This window comes from Pelodiscus sinensis, chromosome 8 (genome assembly GCF_052426305.1).
Source record: "Pelodiscus sinensis isolate ZL-2025 chromosome 8, ASM5242630v1, whole genome shotgun sequence".
Classification (NCBI taxonomy): Eukaryota; Metazoa; Chordata; order Testudines; family Trionychidae; genus Pelodiscus; species Pelodiscus sinensis.
In genome coordinates, this window is record NC_143059.1 from 7,607,653 (window position 1) to 7,629,785 (window position 22,133).

The following is a 22,133-nucleotide window of genomic DNA, read 5'->3' on the forward strand; positions in this document are numbered from 1 at the left end:
AGGAAAAGTCTGCTTTTTTTTTTTTTTTAATAGGTCTCTATGATAGTGTATTTTTTCATCATAGAAAAATAAAATGAAGCCCTTTTAAATATCCAGTTTTTCTTTGGAATCATTGTGGATAGCCCTCTGAAACCATCTACTCAACGTGAAGTGGCGGTAAAAAAATTAACAGACTGTTAAGAACCATTCGGAAATGGATAGACGTTAAGACATAAAAATATCACAGTGCCACTAGATAAACACCCAGGATGCCCATACCTTGAATACTGTGTGCAGTTCTAGGTGCTCCATCTCAAAAACATGTACTAGAATTGGATAAAATACAGAGAAAGGCAACAAAAATGAGAATGGGTATGGGACAGAATCCCGATGAGGATATATGACAGAGACGGGGACTGTTCAGCATAGTTAAGAGATTAATTGGCAGGGATATGATAGAGGGCAATCAAATTATGAATGGTCTGGAGAACGTGAATAAGGAATTTACCTCTTCACATAACACACAAACAAAGGTTCACCCAATGCAATGAATGGGTAGCGGGTTTAAAACAAACAAATGTAAGAACAGCCGTACTGGGTCAGACCAAAGGTCGATCTAGTCCAGCATCCCGTCTTCCAACAGTGCCCCAGAGGGAATGAACAGAACAGATAATCGTCAAGTGATCCATGACCTGTTGCCCATTCCCAGCTTCTAACAAATGGATGCTAAGGACACCATCCCTGTTCATCTTGGCTAACAACCATTGGTGGACCTATCCTCCAGGAATTTATTTAGCTCTTTTTAAAACCCTGTTAAAGTCAAGGCCTTTACAACATCCTTTAGCAAGGAGTTCCACAGGTTGACTATATGTTGTGTGAAGAAATACTTCCTTTTGTTTGTTTTAAACCTGCTACCTATTAATTTCATTAGGTGAGCCCCCTAGTTCTTGTATTATGGGAGCAAATAACTTGTCTTTATTTCCTTTCTCCACAACAGTCATGATTTTACAGAGTTCTATCACATCCCCCCCTTAGTCGTCTCTTTTCCAAGCTGAAAAAGTCCCAGTCTTATTAATTCCTCCTCATATAGCTGTCATTCCAAATCCCTAATCATTTTTGTTGCCCGTTTCTGAACTTTTTCCAATGCCAAGATATCTTTTTTTGAGATGCAGCGACCATCTCACGTAAGAGAATACTTCCTCACACAAGGCACAGTCAAGCTCTAGAATTCATTGCCAGGGGATATTGTGAAGGCTAAAAGTATAACTGTGTTAAAAAAAAGAATGGGATACGTTCATAGACTATAGATACGTCAATGGCTATTAGCCAAGGAGGTCAGGGATGCAACCCCATGTTCTGGGTATCCCTAAACCTCTGACTCCCAGAAGTTGGGACTGAACAACAGGACATGGATCAGTTGATAAATTGCCCAGTTGTGTCTATTCCCTCTGAAGCATCTGTCACAGGCCACTGTCAGAAGATAGAATGCTGGGCTCAATGGACCATTGGTCTGAACTACTGTATCCCATTCTTATGGTCGAAAGAGGTTTTTTTGTCACATCTATTGCCTGGTCCTGCCATGAATACACTCTCAAAATGTCCCAGGTCTGGTGCTTACATTTCTGTCATTTATCCCAGTTGTTGGTTTAGCAGTTGCTTTTAGAAAGTAAACAGCAGCCTATACATTAAAGTGCATTATGAGATCAACAAATAAACACAAAGGCTACGTCTAGACGGGCATGATTTTTCGCAAATGCTTTTAACGGAAAAGTTTTCCGTTAAAAGCATTTGCGGAAAAGAGCATCTAGATTGGCACGGACGCTTTTCCACAAAAGCACTTTTTGCGGAAAAGCGTCCATGCCAATCTAGATGCGCTTTGCCTCAAAAAAGCCCCGATCACCATTTTCACGATCGGGGCTTTTTTGCGCAAAACAAATCTGAGCTGTCTACACTGGCCCTTTTGCACAAAAGCTTTGCGCAAAAGGACTTTTGCCCGAACGGGAGCAGCATAGTATTTCTGCAAGAAGCACTGATTTCTTACATGAGATTGTCAGTGCCCTTGCGGAAATTCAAGCGGCCAGTGTAGACAGCTGGCTAGTTATTCCGGAAAAGCGGCTGCTTTTCCGGAATAAGTGGCCAGTGTAGACACAGCCAGGCAGTCTGGATGCTCTCTTTCGAAAAAGCCCTGTTTGCATTCAATAACGCCTATTTTCAAAAGAGCACTTTCGAAAAAAGGCGTTCTTCCTCGTAAAATGAGGTTTACCGTGGTCGAAAAAACCGCCGCGTTCTTTCAATTTAATTTCGAAAGAACACGATGGCAGTCAAGATGCAGGGGAAGTTTTTTTTTGAAAAAAGGCTAATTTTTCAAAAAAAAAAGCCTGTAGTCTAAGCACACCCAGAGGGAATATTACCCTCAGGCTGTATGTTTCAAATGATTCCCTGTGGGTTTGGTAGGAGCAGCAACAGAGCACACGGTTCCCTCTAATGCTGTCCACTGCCCATCTGTTCCCCACATGCAAATCCCAGACCCCAAGGAAGGTTCTCCGTGTGCTTAGCTGAGAACAGAGCTGCAGACCACAGGGGATGCTGCCAGAAGAAGATTTTCCATGCATGGACCTTGGGGCTTGACCCGAGCCCGTGTCGTCCAAGTCTTCTCAGATCAATAGTGACTGAAAGGTGACATCGGTGCTCCCAGTTCCACTACACTGAGCATGAGGCTGGCTCCCATGGCATCTTCATCAGTGAGGCCAGCCACTGAAAGGGCTCAGAAGGCTGAGCTGTCTCCTTATTCCGAAAGGCTGCCCAGGTGGTTTTTCATCCCCTGCTTGGGCAGCATGAGTAGGTTAGTACAGCTACTGCCTTTGCTGTTCCTGAGCTGTGACTGAACAGACATTTGCTCCCTTGGACCCCAGCACTTAATTCACATCCATATATGCATCGGGTACATCCCACCAAAAGCCAACGAAAAGCACTCTAAAACGTATAGAGGGATGAGCAGCTCCCTTTAAAAAAAATGTGTCAAATATCTTATACACCAGAGCTATTTGAATCTCTTGTTTAATAATTATGTAATTAGGGGCCATACAATCCATAACTGTATTGGCCTGGTTTCAATATGAACTCCAGAAAGCTTGAGCAGGGCAGAAATCCAGATCAGTGTTGGGGAAAAGAAAACACACCAGGGTCTTATTCTCTTTACCCTGGGATAAAGCTATTGACATCAAATTGGCATAATGCCATTGCTCTTGACTAGCATGTGAGTACGCTAGCTTTTCTCAAACTATAGGGCGAGGGCCGTGGCTGGAACATGGGGGGTTAATATGCTGTCATATTTACACATTTTATAATAAAATTCAAGACACTGCACGTAATTTTCTGGTACAGTGTTTGTAAACCTTTTGAGATTGAGGATCTCTTATTCAAAGTTAAAAATTTTTGCAACTATAGAAGTCAGAGTTAAAAATGAACAGGGGATAACGCTATGACTACATAATTTGTATGTGTATTTTGGGAGAGTGACAAAGAACGCTTGACCTCGAAGGGCAAGGGAAGTAAGATTTTTCTGTCAGTGTTATAAAATGTTCAGTACCTCACGACCCCTTCTTTCCCAAGGCTCACAGACCATGAGATGAGAATTTCCCGGTATATGTTTGAGCCACACTTTCTCAGGCTTAGGTACTGACTCCTCCAGGACACCAGGGATCACTATGGTGTTGATGAGGAGAACAGGAACAGAGAACTGTATCTCTGCCTGTGCTCTCAGAGTTCTCTCTTCTGGTGCCTAGTCAGCGTGAAGAGAACACTAAGACCTGGTCTTCTTCAAACTTCTTAGCCCTGTTCCGTCCCATATGGCCCCCTCCTCTGAGCCCTATAGGCCTTGTTCCCCTGCCAACTCCTGAGTCCAAGGAATTGCCTGACGAAGCTAAATGGATATGAACCAGTTGTAAATGAGTTGACGTGTATGCACCTGTGAGAATGAATTTTGAGTTAAACCGATGGAACTTTGGTGTGTAAACATACCGCCTGACTGAAACAGAAGCTCTCTGAGAGGCATGAACTTCTCCAGTTATGTTACTGGGTAGTTGATTCTGAAGACTTTCTCTGGATGACAAATCAAGGCCAAGGGTTTTCTGTTTGTTTTTTAAAGAGGAGCCTTTAAGTAGGTTCAGCATTTTGAAAACCAGCTCACTTATTGAAATCCTGATTCCAGACACACTTAGGCATGTGAATAACTTTACTCCTACGAGTCATCACACAGAAGAGGAACAACCTATGCGATGAAAGTTGCGATGAAAGTTTCTCAAGTGTATGAGTTCTTGCTGGAGTGGGGCTAACAGAAGCAAAGATGAAAATTTAGGAGTACAACTTAAGCTCCTATTTTTTAAAAATCTTGGCCATAAATAGCAATATAGAAAATGATGTATGGAACAGTCTGGGGTTAGGGAGATGCACCTTTTTTCAAATCTCAGAAGGACTGGCAACAACAAAACAGCCTTGAGGTGTGGCAAGATCAACTGAAAACTTGACTCAGTTGCTCTCTTCTCCTGGTTTTAACTACACAGGAATAGCAGCACTGCACAAACACAACTTCTGGATTTCTAGCCAGGACTTCCAGAAGGTCAGTGATTAACAAGGAAAAAAGTAAAGTTTCTTGGGAGAATTTTCTGAGATCTTAAACAATATGAACTGAAAACCCCCTCGCAGACCTTTCTATAGATAAATTTGTTTTGATTAAATTGTTCCTTTTTCCTCTTGCAAATAAACTTTTCATTATAAAGAACTGCATTTTCCTTTTCTTCAACCAAGAAAAGGAAATTTGGTGCCTACATGGCTTTGACAATTTGCATCATGGTTTTTCATTTTAAAAAGGAAAGCGTTAGTTGGTAGGATTGGTCTTTTGTTTGAATTTTCAAAATTTGACTGGCTCTAGGTGCATTGTAAAGGCAAAATGTGTGGGTTGCTAGGACGGCTTTTCATTTCATAAAGGAAATTCTACACATCTTCTGTTTTCATTTGAAAATATGGTTGGTTCAAAATGGTTTGTTTGTGACTTGCGTTTTTTTTTCAGGAAGAAAAGCAGAATTAGAGGTTTTTTTATCATTTTAAAAGGAAAACAGTTATTTGAGTTATTGCTTGTCTGAAATGTTTACTATCATCTAGTTTAAAGTCTTTCATAAAAATGTAACCAGCCTGTCTCTACATTGCTCCCACTTCACCATGACTCAGCAGTTCCCCTAGATTTGCTTTTGCAGACCACACCTTAGAGCCCATGCTAGAAAACCAGAGTGTCATTTCCAAACTGGATTTTGGTATGGCAGGTGCCAGAATACAGCCATAGAATTTGTTCCCATGTTCCTTCATTATGAATGAACCTGTGTGAATACCACTACCTAAGTGGAACTGGGGCTTAGAGATTCTGAGTGCATGCAATTCAGACCCTCTGGAAAAAAAATCAATTTAAAACTATAATATAGACTGGCCTGTAGCCAATCTTCAACAGGTTTTCATGTAGCTATAGAGATGTTACACCATAGTGAAGAGTGTATCTCCCATCTCTATAGCTGGCCAGCGAAGGACACGTACTTGCTACAGCTACTTGTTAAGGTATAGTGTTACTATAACATAGCCCCCCTTAGCTCAGTGTGACACTGCCAGTCATCATCTAGCCCCTTTCTTGGGGCAAACTGCAGTCTGAAATGGCTATTCATCATTGACAAGGGAGTGTGGGCTTCCTACCTCAGAATTTGAGAGAAAGGCCTCAGCCTGGGTGCTTGCCTGACTGGAGCACCCCAGCTCTACTCTGCTCTACCTCAGGAGACCGCTAGGTTCTCTAGCAACTACAGCCAGCCAGCTCCCCCCACATGAAAGTTTGTTTTCTGCTCAGGAGCCCTTATTTATACCGCCCTCAGCTGGGCCCTAATTGGCTGATATGTGCCACAGCTGCTTGCTCCACCGCCCAAGCCTCTCCCAGGGCTGGATTTAACCCTTCTTAGTCCAGGGCCCTAGTTTTTAGGTCCCAGGCAATGATCGGAGGTTATGGTTATGACTTTGCATTTGGGATTGTAGCTTCTCCCTCCTGTGCCGAAAAAGTGATTAGCCTCCGCATTCTAGAAAGACAAATATGTATTTTTCTTACGACTCCATGCAGTGGATTTTCCCCCCAGAATTATTAAAATATGACAAGTAAAAATAGGCCTTGCTGAAATATGCATGAAATATTTTCATGTGGGGTACAGAAAGACTTGGATAATGCTGGTGAAGGAGCAGACAATAGAATAACTGACGTTTGTTCAGTTATGAGGCGTTGTGACAGGGCATCTGTCCTGCACTGGCCTAAGAAAGGTTAAATCCAGACCTGGGAGAGGGATGAGACGGTGGAGCCTGCAGCTGAGGCAGATACAGCCAATTTGGGCCCAGCTGAGGGCTATATCAATAAGGGCTCCTGCAGGGAGAGATGGGAGATTTATGTGCACCTGTACCATTGGTGGAGTAGGTGGGACTCACCTACTAGGAAAGCTGGTGCTTTCCTGACACAGCAGGCTTAGGGAAAGGTAAGTAGGGCAGAGGAGCTCTGGCCAGGTAAACTCCCAGGCTATGTCTACACTGTCAGCTTCTTGTGTAAGAACTCTTTTGTGGAAGAGTTCTTGTGCAAAAACTCTTCCACAAGAGAGTGTCTGCACTGGTATGTGCTTTTGTGCAAGAGCATCTATGGTAGTATAGACACTCTCTTTTGCAAGAAAGCTATGATGGCCCTTTTAACTATAGGGGCTTCTTGTGCAAGAAATTTATGTTGCTTGTCTACACTGGCCTCTTCTGGAAGAGCTCTTCTGCAAGAGGGCTTAAATTAAATTAATGGAGATTGTCTATCTTCTAGAACTGGAAGGGACCTTGAAAGGTCACTGAGTCCAGTCCCCTGCCTACACAGCAGGACCAAGTACCACCTCTGATGAATTTTTGCCCCAAATGGCCTCCACAAGGCTTGAACTCACAACCCTGAGTTTAGCAAGCCAATGCTCAAACCACTGAGCTATGCAGCCCCACTGGCTTCTTCTTGAGGAGGGGGGAAGGGGGCTGTGTCGAGACTGGCCAGTTTTTCTGGAAAATCAGCTGCTTTTCTGGAAAAACTTGCCAGCTATCTACACTGGCTGCTTGAATTTCTGCAAGAATACTGACTTTCTACTGTAAGAAATCAGTGCTTCTTGTGGAAATACTATGCTGCTCCCATTCAGGCAAAAGTCCTTTTGCGCAAAAGTCTTGTGCAAAAGGGCCAATGTAGACAGCTCAGATTTGTTTTGTGCAAAAAAGCCCTGATCGTGAAAATGGCGTTTGGGGCTTTTTTGGGGAAAAGCGCGTCTAGATTGGCACGGACGTTTTTCTGCAAAAAGTGCTTTTGCGGAAAAGCGTCCATGCCAATCTAGATGCTCTTTCCCACAAATGCTTTTAATGGAAAACTTTTTCTGTTAAAAGCATTTCCGGAAAATCATGTCAGTCTAGATGTAGCCAGGAAGTGTCAGAATTTTCATGCAAGAAGCCCTGATTTTTTACAGTACAATGTCAGTTTACTTGCATGAGAATGCGTGGCCAGTGTAGACAGGCAGCATGTTTTTGTGCAAGAGTGGCCATTTTTGCACAAGAATGTGCCAGTGAAGACACAGCCCTAGGCTGAAGCCTTGCTTTTGAGGCCTAGAGTATTAGGGCTGTAGGCAGCAGGTCTATGACTCCTTGCTAATGAGGAGGGGCCATTTCAGATGGCAATTTGTCCCTGAGACAGGGGCTAGATGACCTGGGCGGTGGGGTACAAGGGATTGAGGGTACCTTGGGAAAGAGGACCCCAGAGTATGGGGACACTGCAGCAGGGTAGTATCCAGAGGGCAGGAAGCTGTGGTCTGGGAGGGATATGGCAGATCCATTAACATAGATACAAGGAACAGCGGGTGAGACACCAGCTGGCAGGGGGTGCAGTAGGACTAGGCAGAACTCATTCTCTGAGTGACCAGCAGGAGGTGCCATGCTGGTGAGTCCTGCCCTGTTACATGCAGTAATTGTTCTAAAATCTGAGGTGCAAAACTTGCCCCCTCTTCTCTCAGGTACTAGTCAAGTTTATGGTCTAGACAGGACTGTGTGTGTGTGTTCACACTTGCATAGAATGGACCTTCAGCTATGCCCATAATGGTAACTTGCATTTTATTCTGATACTTCCCCAGGATGATGTTCTATAAATGCAGATGTGAAAAGATACTTTTCCGAGGCGTCTTCCATCATTAGCACTGTTGTCCTTCATGGGTAGAACCCTTCACTTATCCCCTTAACTATTCGTTTTACTTGTTTACAACAGTGTTTCTCAACTTGTTTGTTTAAAGTACCCCTTTTTAAAAAAAGTAAGTACCCCCACGTACCTACAGTTTTCAGACACAAAAATTGTTTTTCTACCACAGTTTTCAGACACAAAAATTGTTTTTCTACCATTGTAAACACATTTGTTTAAACAAAATTGTAGCCGGGCAGGCAATGAAATTTTGGGGTGTAAAAAGTACAAAAATAATAAAATGCTGTAAAACTTAAAACAAATTCAGTTTTCTCCAATTTTCAGTTGTCTTGATATACACCCTCCCCCTTCCTCCCACTTACCTCATACCACTGGTTGAAAAACACTGGTTTACGATACAGAGACTGCGTCTAGACTGGCAAGATTTTGTGCAAAAGCGACCTGCCTGTCTAGACTGGCCGCGAGTATTTGCGCAAGAACACTGACTTTGTACTGTACAAAATCAGTGGTTCTTGCACAAATACTCTGATGCTCCTGCTCAGGGATAAATGCTCTTGTGCAAGTATTCTTGCACAAGAGGGCCAGTGTAGACAGACAGTTTAATTTCTTGTGCAAGAAAGCCCGATGGCTAAAATGGCCATCGGAGCTTTCTTGTGTAAGAGAGCATCCACACTGGCCATGGGTGCTTTTGCGCAAAAGCAAATCTTTTGCACAAAGGCACTTGCCAGTATAGATGCTCTTGCAGAAATACCTTTAATGGGAAAACTCTTCCGTTAAAAGTATTTGAGCAAAATCATGCCAGTCTAGACGCAGCCAGAAGTTTTGATTCCCTTCAATGGGGGGTGTGTGTGTGTGTGTGTGTGTGTGTGTGTGTGTGTGTGTGTGAGAGAGAGAGTGTACAAACACCACATGTACAAATGTCACTCATCGATGAAACAGGCTAGTTAGTCTGTCACCCTGTTTTAGTTAAATGTGAGGATGTTTCTGCTGAGCATGAAGACAACCTATCTGGCGTAGTGTGTGGATCACAAAAAAAGTAGATGAGACACAGTTATGTGAGGGCAGGCTCTTTACCAAAGCGATATCAGATTTAAAAAAAACTGGGTATGTGGAGTGTTAAGAAAACACATGCATTTTTTATGGATGTGGGGTCCACACAACCCAAGAAAAAGCAGGGTGGGCACTTGGGGTCGAAGTCCTGGTCAGGAAAGGTTAACTATTGAAATATAGTTGAGTGGGTTGTTTTACAGTGAGCTCTGTGGGCCCAGCAGAAGGCACATTAACTGAGAGTAAAGCCCAAATGGTGTGGTTAGCAGAGAGCCCACTTACCAGCCTGTGCAGTATTGAGTTGTTCTTCGGCAAGCGGGAGGAATCCTAACCCACATTGTCTGTAGAGTCACCCCTCCCCCAGCACTATCATACAGCCCCCTGTATGGGAGGAACTTCATAGCAGTGGTTCTGGTGGCCTTATGCACAGGTTGAACCTCTAGCCTGGCACCCTTGGGACCTGAGTGGTGCCAAACCAGAGAATGTGCCAAACGACGGCAGGTCAATATTGTCTACCAGCATTGCTAGCACTCACTGCTTCCTAGGCTCTCTGAAGACATTTAGGGGTAAATTAGAGCTAAATAACCATTGAGAGCCAGGACTGGTAGCTGTAAACAAACTTTATGGGACCATGGGAAACTTGGTCCCACCTATGATAAGTGGACCTCCAGCTAACTAAAATCATGCTGGACCACAGATGTTGCCAGACTAAAGAGGTTCAACCTGTACTAGCAAGTTGTCCACTGTACATCCTTCCTCCTGACCACAGTGGCTCGGCTAGGGATGTGGAGGAGGGTGCTGGATCGAAATAGGTGCAATTCCTGCAGCTTTGGGCCTACGCTATTCTTGGCCTGAAATGCACCCAGAAAGAGTCAAGCAAGACAAAAATAAATGGTGTGGGTGGCTCTGATGTAAGGACATGGATGGTAAGGTTCTCACCTGTGTGGTGAAACACACCTGGAGTCACCTGTACCTCAGCCAGTGTGCTCTTCCCACTTGGCTAGCAGTCATTAGAGACTCGTCCCTTCATAGTAGAAGGTAAGCATGGAAGCTACTCCAAGTCCCAATATATACGTAGGGCAATATAATGCACTTTATGACAGGCAGGCAGATGGGGAATCCTGAGGTATGAGTTACAGATCCATCTACTTTTCGGTCACAGATCAAGTGAAATAGAACCTGGACCCTGATGAGAGCTTAGAAGGCTGCTCTACAATTTCGTGTTTCCTCTTGGTAGCACCTGACCTAGGGTTAGAGCAGTTTCCATAAGCAAGTGATGATCATAAGATACAACCTTTAAAATAAGAAATAACTTTGCTGTAGCAGTGAGTCACACACAGCGGCCAGGAACACTCCGCTGTCTGCTTCATAAGAAGGACAGAGCGGACAATGGACACTCCTACAAGATTTGAGTGCCATCTGCCAGCACCCCCATCTAACGTCTGTGCCTAAAATATTGTTCTGAATATCAGCTCAGCTCTGCCTCTTCTGCTAGCACAACATCTATGATAGTCACACACTTGTTACCAGGGTCTCCCAGTTCATGGCCAGACCTTCTCCAACAGCCGCATCAAACACATTGTCTTGAAAGAAGCACACATCGGAAGTGCACCGATTCCTAGCCACCAAATCAGCCATGTAGCAGCCTCTCTGCACACTCTTATAGCTGGTGAAGGCAAATGCCAGAACCTCAAGCTGGTTGTTCAGACGCTTTTGCTGCTGAAACCGGTTTGGATAGTACTGTATTCTCCTAGACTGCTCCTCCAACAGCAGCCTTAGCTCCATAGAAGATAAGGCTGGAGAGAGAGCAGCCATTCCATTCCAATCTAGCCTCAAATGCAAGAAACACCACCTCAAGACAGTGTTCTCTGAAGGAATCCAATTCTGCTGCAAATCTATGCTTGTCTACCTCCCAAAGTAAAGGTATCCTGGAAAAGCTGATTGAGATGCTAACTTGTGTTAAGTTCCTGCACTTTAGTGCCCTGAGAAACTTGAATATCCATGTCTGACAATACCTCTCATCCAACACCCCCAAAACAGCCCTCCATACGTTCAACCCTCTATTCTTCATAGGCAATCTGAGTTAGAGCGTATAGGAAAACAAGAAACAAGCTACTATCTTGGACTGCTGACCATTACTTTTCCAAACCTCCTGGTCTCCAGGCAAGAACCAGCAGCCAGAATGCTTTGCTCCCAAAAACTCAGATCTTATCAAATTTTAAAATACAATTACAGGCCACCCCTCAACATTCCCTGAAATAAGCAACTTTATGATATCCCTCTACTCATCATTACAAATTCTGATTATACAGAACATACGCTTGTATTGCTTTTCCTAAGGAAGGATGAAATCCTGAGCTCATAATGGTCAGAGACAGAATGCCCTTTTATTTCGACATGGCCAGGATTTATACTAAGTTTCTGGCTCTGGTGGTCACCAAGATAAACCATCTGAATGTGCAGTGCTGTAGATTAAGTCTGGAAAACTTAGACCTGATATACTTGCATTTTTTCATATGGATTTAGCTGTTTAGGTTAAAAGGGGTGACTTTGGTGAAAGAGTTAATTGGTGCAATTCCTAGTGTGAACATCAGCATACAGGTCACTTCCCTAATGGGAATAAACTTTCCCGTCTTAGCTAGGTAACTGCATCCACCCTGGGGGATTGTACCATTTCAACCATATCTGTTTAGAAACTATATATCCGTTTACAAATGGTTAGTGATATAGACAAGCCCGCAGGTATAAACCTCTTTAATTCATCTACAATAAGTACTAAGGCTAAAACCTAATGATGGCACTATGAAACACCAGGTTTTCAGTAATTTATAGTCTCAACTGTGTGGGTATATTCCCCCGCTGAAAGCAACAGCGACACTATTCAGTACGTTGTTGATTGCTTCATCTGGTCCATGTTCCTCTCTCAATCTGTGCAAACTTCCTGTTACAGTCTGTGGGATATCTGCTTTTGATCAAGCATAACATTTAACCTAACTTCATACACCCGGCCCGCAGACCATAATTAACAATGCAATTCAGCCCTCTCTACAAAATATGTTTGACACCCCAGCTGGGAGACAAAAGACACTGCTGTTGAACGATTTAAATTGGAATCGTTTGACACTCATTGGTGCATCGGGGGGGCATTCCGGACTGCTGATGCTGTTCGTATGTGTTCGGAACGCAATAACCCTGCTTCTCGGTATGGTTTTTGTTAATTTTGAAATGGGACGGGAGGCATAAACAAAAAACTGTAAACACTCCTCGAGAGAGTCACAAGCAGAGTTTTGGGGTGACTGAACCCTGTTGGGAAATAAATGATTCTTTGTGGGGGGGAGGGAATCAACAAAAAACATAGAACTGAAATGTTTGATCACTTAAAATCTAAAAATATTGCCTTTTTTGCAAAAAAAGTTTCTATTTAGTTTAGGAAAACCATTTTCTGCCTCCCCCATTCCCACCACAAAAATATGAAGGAAGTTTTTGATCAGATATCTAGCAATACTAGGTAAATGTCACTTCTGTGCTGCAAAATCTCTGTAGTACCCTGCCAGTGCCAAAGATCGGGGCTTAGACCTAGCTGTGCTTCCAGCCAAATATGCCGGTTCAGACAACAAGAGGAGCAGGCTAGGTGAGCAAGCCCTTCCATCTTTGCTTACATAGATCCAGGGTTTGAAAAGCCCTGCAAAGAGAGCACATAAAGCAGTCATGACTCCTGTCCACAGGAATGGGCGCTGTGGAAGGTCTGGGTTATAACTTGCCTTCCACTTTGGTAAGTGCTTTCCGCATTTTTCCACAAGGCCCATGGCGTGGTGAGTGTGCACATGGGGCCAGTCCTAAAGACCTGACAGAGCCCTTGCACTGGCACAACTCACATGGGCATCCGTAAAGACATCACGATGGGAACTACACTGTGTTGTTGGTTGTACGCTGTGCCGTTGGGTTGCCTTACTTATAAAATGTAGTGGTCCAATATTTATTACCTTGATTGGAAATCTGATTTTTTTAATAGATGCTCTTGGTCATCTAGATAAAATTGTGTGTCAAATAGTAACACTGTGTGTGTGTGTGTGTGTGTGTGTGTGTGTGTGTGTTTACACAAGTATTTAAGATAGATAAATATATATATGACACCTGGGGATGCACCAGACTTGCTGGGCCCCTGGGCAAGGTGGGGAGTAGCTTGGTGCTCCCACAAGGGGCGGGGCCTCAAGCACAAAGGGCGGGGCCTCGGGCACAAGGGGCGGAGCTGGGTGTAGCCTCACTCCACCAGCCCTTTGGTGCCACCTGGAGCACATCCCCTGGTGCTCCAGTTGCAATAAAGGGCCCAGGGCTTTGGCTGCTGTCACTGCTGGCCCTGGGCCCTTTTGAATTGCTGGGCACCGAGCAACGGCCCTTTTCCCATTCCTCTGGCAGTGGCTTGATGGTGCCCATTACCACAGAATCTAAATCCCTGACTGTCTTTATTTACCCTAACATCAACTCAGTGATGCCCAGTGGGGAATGGAGACATTCAGCCCTGGTCTACGCTACTGAGTGAGGTCAACATCAACCTAACTCTAAATATGAGCACGAAAATCTACTTCCACTGCTATAACTTGCCCACTACGGCAACGGTGTAGGGCTTAGGTGAATGTAGTTAGGTTGACACAATGTTGGCATGGACGCTGCGTTACGTCGACTGGTGCTGCCTTTCAGAAGCTGTCCCCCACTGTCAGTTACATTGGTGCAAGGGCTCCTGGTGAGGGAGGGCACGCACCACTGACACAAGGGGTATGGTATGGACGTGCAAAAGTGATTTAATGACTGCAGTGGCTGTACATCCCCCTAGGTTTGGTAGACTTAATTTTGTAGTGCAACTGGCCCTGAGAGACCCAGGTCCTCAGCTAGGCTGTGTCCAGACTCAGGGGTTTTTTCGAAAAAAGTAGCCTTTTTTCGAAAAAACCTCACCTGCGTCCAGACTCAAGCCGCGTTCTTTCGAAATTAAATTGAAAGAACGCGGCTTTTCTTTCGATGGCGGTAAACCTCATTTCACGAGGAAGAACGCCTTCTTTCGAAAGTTCCTCTTTCGAAAGAAGGCATTCTTCAATGTAAATAGGGCTTCTTCGAAAGAGAGCATCCAGACTCACTGGATGCTTTCTTTCGAAAAAGCAAGCCGCTTTTTCGAAAGTTCAACGTGCAGTCTTTCGAAAGAGGCTTGCAGTCTAGACATAGCCCTAGGGTCAAGTGTTGTTGGCTTTGGTGGAGCTATGCCAATGTGTTCCCTCTGAGGTGACCTAACGAAGACCTCAATGGATCTCACCCCTCAACTCAAGATCTCACCCCATCAACCACCTTTCCCACCCAACCCAGACCAGACCAGACCTTCCCATATGAAGAGAGGCTAAAGCGACTGGGACTTTTCAGTTTAGAAAAGAGGAGACTGAGGAGGGATATGATAGAGGTCTATAAAATCATGAGTGGAGAGGGTGAATAAAGAAAAGTTATTCATTAGTTCCCATAATATAAGGACTAGAGGACACCAAATGAAATTAATGGGTAGCAGGTTTAAAACTAATAAGCAAAAGTTCTTCTTCAGACAGCCCATAGTCAACCTGTGGAACTCCTTGCCAGAGGAGGCTGTGAAGACTAAACTATAACAGAGTTTAAAGAGAACTAGATAAATTCATGGAGGTTAGGTCCATAAAAGGCTATTAGCCAGGGGATAGGAATAGTGTCCCTGGCCTCTGTTTGTCAGAGGCTGGAGATGGATGGCACAAGACAAATCGCTTGATCGTTGTCTTCAGTCCACCCCCTCTGGGGCACCTGGTGCTGGCCACTGTCGGCAGACAGGCTACTGGGCTAGATGGACCTTTGGTCTGACCCAGTACGGCCGTTCCTATGTTCTCTAGAATAATAGCTTGTAAAGCACTTATTCTCTTCCAGGCATGCTCTCCAATACTGGGCAACCCTCTTGATCTGCCAGGCCCCTTCCACAAAAAATGCCTCCCCTCCTAGCCTTCCCCAAAATGATACTTTACCAGTCTAGGCCTGACCCACCCCAGCCTCCAGGGAGATTCAGCTAGGACAGAATTCAGATGCAAACTAGCTGTCTGTTTTCTTTTCTCTTTCCCTCTGTCCCAATGGAACGAGGAAACGGGCTCCATCGACCTTTAGCTAGCCACCTCCTTGCTGCCTGACGTGACCCAGCCCATCAGTGGAGCCAACTGAGTCTCAACAAATTGTAGCGGGAGCCGGCAGCCGAGCAGCGAAGGCTGGCAAGAAGCCCAAAGATCAGCAGCCCAAAGGGTTAATTCTAGGCTGCAGCGTGCTGTCCCCGGTGGAAGGGCAGTGGGGAAAAGATTGCTTTTCACTCCGGAGGGATGAGTTATAGCTTCCACTCTCGCTGGTGAACAATGAAGTTAAATACAGAGTGTGTTTTCCTCCAACTCCTCTCCCAGCGCTGTGTATATTACACTGTACAGGAGTCCTGCATTTGGCACCAGGGATATATCACAAGGAGGGGCAATAAGTGCTAAAGCTATTTTGATTTTTTATTCCCTCCCCCCCCCCATCTCATATGACTGGCAATTGCCAGGGATTTTCATGTGTGTTGTTTTAAAAGCAAATGACCAGCTGTACAATATATACTCTGCATATAAATATATATTATATACTATGCATATAAATGTATGCATAGTATATATTATACACACAGAGAGGGTATATATTAAGATAAACACTAAATCTGTAATATAAAATATATTATAGCTTTATTGGTAGGTATAGGGAGCTATGCTGACTTGTTTATAAATAGCAAGTCTTACATGGTTTTTTTATGATATACAGTAATTATTCCTATTAACTTTATGTTCCTCTTGCAACACTGAAATTATCTTGAAGTGAATTTGAAGAAAACTATCAGGGAGCAACCTTAATAGTTAGGTCTGAAAGAAACCCCTCTGCATCAAATGTCTTGGACATAAAAGTTCTCTTCTGGAGTTAAGTGTCTTTTGTTTGTTAGGGTGCCTTTTACACTGAGGAACGGTTCCTTTTTGCTGAGATATGAGTTGGTTTTGCTGCACAAGGTTGAATATGTGTGTGAAATATGGGGTAACACATCAGCGAACTCTTTAAAGAAAATCAAAACCACAGCTACATAATTATTGCTCATTGAAACCGTGATGAGTTGCAGACTAAAGGAACTAAACAAGGTTTGGAAGTGACATGAAATTCTTAACCCACCTAAGTACAGTGGCATTCAGTTTTGTTTAGAAGACAAATTATTCCAGGAGTCTTCGGAGGATGTACCTTTAAAATTAAATTAAATCTCTCCTTATGCTTCAGTATGGCTTCCCTCACTGACTACTGTCCATTCAGTAACCTCAATGAACCACAAACTGAAGGTTTCTTAAATCAGTTTGATCTAAACACCAAATCGCATTTTCATTCCCTTCCCCTTTAGAAATTAGAAAATTGTCTTGTGTTTATATGTATAGTCATTTTTCACCAACTGTAAAGTTCTGGATTTTTTTTAAAAAATCTAGATTATTACACACATGCAAATTACAGTTTACATTCTCCAACAAGATCAGGGTAGGGGAAAAAATCCAGACCACAGTCTAGCGGAGCTCTAGGAATTCTGCTACACAGGTTTCATAGGAGGGAAAACAAAAGAAACATGCTTGCAATGCAAACTCGCCGGGTGCTAATACACAGTGACTTCGCAAAGTGTAATAAACTCAATTCACGGTGCAAAAGCGTTGGCCGAAAAAGGAGCGGCTAGAGGACTTACGGAAATGCAATGGATTTGCAAGCATTTTTCTTGCAAACGTGAAAAACAGCATCGGGGAGCCTCTGTATGTGTGTGTTTGCGCGCGTGTTCAATTGATTATCCTTTTATTCTTTCCCTAATTATTCACATTTATTTTTTGTTAATTTCGTCGCAGAAGGATTCGTCTGAATTTCGAACATAGTTTTCCCCACTGCCTGAGTTTATTCTCCTGACATGTATTCATTTTTTAAAGCAAGCCCTTTATCACTGAAAGAAGGGGGGGGGGGGGAGAGGTCGATCATTTTGTCTCCAGCATTTTCGTTTCTGTATTTTAATTTTTCTGTAGCCTTCCCGCTTCCACTGTAAAACATCTGTCTTTCTGGAGAAAACGCATAACAAAGTCAAACTTTCCCAGTTGCTTCCAAAACTTTGCTGCCTGTTATTACAGTAAAAGAGAGAGAGAGACAACATCTAACATCGATTAAAGATTACAATTTCCAAAAGTCAGAATGTATTACAGTTAAACTCTGATAAGATCCCATCTGTTATGAGCACATGTAGGGCCAATTGTTTTTGATATAACCGCAATTTATTTACCCTTCAGAGTAGCTGAGATAACAAGCGCGATACAGCAACAACAACGGCACGTTTTTTTGGTTAGTCCGGCCTATCTGTTTGGATCTGGCTAAATCCATTTACACTGCAAAACTTCGCTTCGGATTAGATCAAAGATGCCTCCTGTCCGGAACAAGTGATTTGGAACAGGGGGTAGGATTTTGCCTCCTGCCCGCTGACGGAATACTCACCTCCTTTAAAAATTGGCTAAATCTTGGAGTGGTGGGGGAGAAAGGTTAAAAACTTAAATAGGTGGGCAGCTCTTCAAAGCAAAATAACAAGTTTGCTTTGCTCTTTTTCCTCTCTCTTTCGCTGAGGGACTCAGCGTCGCCGCCTGGCGGCAGGAGAAACAGGCATTCAGATTTTCCCCCTAATATACACACCAAAGATACAAAATCCCATCTTTTCCCCCATCGATGCATGCCTGGAAGGGTCTGTCTTAGTTTCTCACGTGAGCTTCAGTGTTAAATGTGCCACAATCTAGGTGACACTTTTAAGAGGTGAAAAACATTGATGATTAACTGCAAATTGGGCTTGAATCGTCATGGGGGGGGGGGGGAGTTTCCTGAGGTTTGTAAGACGTTGGATCTACTGAATATGTTCAGTGTTATTTTCACAGAAGTATGTTTGATCTACTACCCTGGCTGTGCACAGAATAAAGCCCTGAAGTCGACACACAGTTTTATGTATGTCACATAAAGGTTCTTAGTGTAGGATCCTAGGCTTAGTCTAATTTTGCTCTCTTTCAAGATGTTCCGAGGCGCTTTTTATATATATATGTGTCTTCCAGGTTTCAGTGGGCGTCCTTTCTGCTGCTCTGTTATCATTATGTCTTGCCTTGATGTGACGCTGAAGACAAATGACAGCATTGTCAGGTTGTCTTTAATTCATTTGAAGATGGGGTGGAGGGGGGAAGAGAATACACACCAGGATTTCTACAGCGTTCAGAACTAAAATGGATTTACCTTTTTCATGGGGCGGAGGGGGCAGCTGATGAACTTAAGACAGGAAGAAAGTCTCTGTGAATTGCTGTTTGTTTCAGTTAAAAAAAACACCCCATCATAGGCACCACCCGGAAATAGGACCCCCTTCCCCAGCACCTGAGCGGTTTGTTGGAAACGCCCAGTATTGATGAGCTCTCTTTTAATTTGTGTTTAAAGCCCAAAACTCACTCTGCTGCTAAAGCCATCGGTGATCGAGAGCGAGTCAAACGAAGAAAGGGTTCGTCTCCCTTCCCCCGACACCTTCCCATTTCATCGCAAGAGCCTTTAAAAAAGGGTGAGGGACCCTGAGCCATCTGGCCTGAACGTTGTGCTCAGAGGGATGCTCAGCACAAATTAACTCCCCCCGCCCCATCCATGTGCAGTAATGTTGGAGGGATATTTACGGTCAGCATTCGAAGTTACACAAAGAACTAAACCGTGTGCGTGTCAATTTCAACGTTAGAAATGTTTACAATGATCCGCAATTCTCCAGGCAAGTTAGAAATCTTTACAATTAAAAAAAAAACACCCCCAAGTTTTGATGCTGATGGCCTCACTATTTTTCTAACTTGGACACAAAATAAAGGCGTGACTCCGACTAAACGAAGGGCACTTTCATGGCCACCTGTAATAGATGCTTTTCTCTCAGGCTTTCGGAAGTTAAAGGGCAGAATTGAATTCAATAGTTTCTTCTGGAGAGGAGGGGGCGTCCTTTTCCCTGAGCCCTCAACGTTGGACTTTTCAGGTACTACCTGGCTGATTTTCTCCGTTGACTCTTTACTCAAAGCCAGAACGGGAGCACGAGTCAGATCTAGCATCGCACTACGTGGGTCTTTGTAAGCAGCATTAAAAGTATTTAACAGGGATAGTTAATATAGCTCCCCCCAGAAAATGCGATCACCTATCGCGAAAAGGAAAGACCAGTCGTTATAGCTTAGATCCTTACTAAGGGCGGCCAAGCAAGCTGGGACAGGATTTGGAGGATATTGCAGAGATATGCTCGCGGCTGTACGCGCTCATATAAGTGCCAATAGAGTCTACCTTCTCCTTTGCTCACGGGGACTTGTGCTGTTCGGTTGTTTCAGCAAGCCGGCTTAATGACACAGCTCAAATAAATGCAGCCCTCCTTTTCCCACCCAGCCTTGTTATCGGAAGGGTTGTGTTGAAGTGACACGCCGCGTAACCCTTCAGGAGTGGAAGGGAATTCATCCATTTGAATTTTGGGTCGTCACTGGCACGCAGCAGCCCACCAGAGGCGATTTACATACTGCGCGGGTGTCTATGGAATGTTCCGAACAGATGTGCTAGGAAGACCAACCGGATTAATTTAAATTAATGTATGGCTGACTCTGGTCAGATTGATCTGAGGTGGGGCTTTTGATGAGTTTTGCCCTTCTGTTGCTTGTCCTCTCGAGCTGGTTTTCCACGGTGAAATTATTTTAGTTCGGCGGCATGGACCAGCGGCTGCTGTCAACTCCACAACCCATCCAGTTAGCAAGAAGGAAGGTTGGGGGGGGGGAACCAAACGCAACCCTTTTACCTAAATAGATTAATGCCCCTAAGTCGGTGTCTATTAGAAAACGCACATTTCCCTGCTTATCATCAAAATCCTAGGCGACACTTGCCAGATCAAAGATCTAAAACCTCCTTCCCATCCTCCTGGAAATAAAATAAGCGATGTAAATTTTCAATAATACTAAGCAGAGGATCCAAGTAAAATGGTGATAAATAAAACAATGGGAAAGATTCATTGCAATTAATACTTGACATCTACCATCCTTCACCTTTAGGCGCCGTTGAAACTTTCACAGAACAGAAATCCACCAAAAAAATAAATAAAATAAAAGTAACGTTTGTAACTAACAGGCATTTTAAAAATAGCACTAGACACACCCGTTTATAGATTTTAGATCGATCATTTAAGAGAGCCATGTGGCAGAGATGGTTGTGAGGGAGGCAAATGAAAAGTAGCTGCAGAGAAAGAAAAGAGCAGTTTAGAGGGGAAAAAAATCCTGGTGAATCTGCAATAAATTTAGTCCAAATCCAGATAGGAGCCTGAAATATGTATTTTTCTCCAGATTAGGTGGTGGCTAAAAATAAAGCCGTGGCTAAACTACCCTGCTAGGATTTTAAAAAGTCAAATTATTTTTCTCTTTTGTGTGATTCCAACTCGGTGTTAGCATCCTGCAACCCACCGCGCGTCCCTTCCCCTGAGTGTTAGCTGCTCCTGTGTCAATTTCATCGTACAGAATTAGGCTGTGAAGTTACTTCGTGTAATTAAGGTACGCAGCCCTGCCCCCCTCATTTCACAAGAGAGAGCTCCTTGGAAACCCCCCCAGCAGAACGAGTTGGCATAACCCCGTTTTCACTAAAGCACCAGGCGTTTCTAGCGCCTAATTCGCATTGACGCCTGGAAAGAACCAGACACCGGCTCAGAGCCGCGCGCCTTGGCGTTTCTCTCGCTAGATCGTGTCTCTCTAGCACAGACGCGTCCCCAAACCTCCCTAGTACGAGGCCAGCAAGGAAGGCTGGACGAACGCAGAGACTTCATTAGCTGGCTTCTTTTCTCCCCTTTGCACACTCACTCTAACTTCTCCTAATTATCTCGAGTAAATGCAGCGGGCTAATTAGCAGCTGAGCACCGCGGGAAACTTTGAGCAGTAATTATAGTGCGGGGGGACTATAAGAAGAGGGGGAAAAATAAGTAATTTGTCAAGGTACAGTCGCCACTTGTAACTTTTTCCTTCTTCTCGTGCGTTCGGTTCAAGCGAGGGGAAGAGGGACACACACACACACACACACACACACACACACACAGTGGCGTGTGTGGAGCTGGCGAAGGAAGAGGAGCCCCTGTAAATTCGTTAAGTGCTCTGTTTGCAAGTGTTAGCTCCCTTGTCCTGGAGTTACCAGCGCAAAACTGCGTCCCAGTTCTTAACTGCACTTCTTAACGGGTGCTTAAGAAAAGAACGACCAGGCAAACTCACAGCAGCCCATGGAAAGCGTAGAGCGTCGGGGGGGATTTTCTCCTATTCAGTTCAAATTAACTTCGAGCAGGTTTGTCCTACCTTGAAAGACTTGGTTTCGTCTTAAAAAAAAGAGAGCGAGAGAAGACCCTGGAAGGAGCTGGTTAGTTGTTTTAACCAGCCACTCGTTTGCCCCGCGAAATTTCTACAATACCGCCATTGAAACCTGCTGATTTTTGCATGTCATGATGGGGGGGGGGGGGTTTCTTTCTCTCGCTGTAATTGACAAGCTTTTCAAATCAAGTCTATTTTCCATCTCAAACCCTCCTCCTCCTCCTTCCCCAAAAAAGAGTGTCTTAGACACTGGCTTTCCCCATTCACGTCAGCAGTAGTTCAACTGGTTTCTTAAAACACCCAGGAAAACCAGACTCAACCAGTTTTAGTTCTCTAGTTTCATTCCTGCACAGCTGATCGTAGGGACGAATACAACATGTACCGGGTTTTTGTTTTTTTTAAAGAGAGAG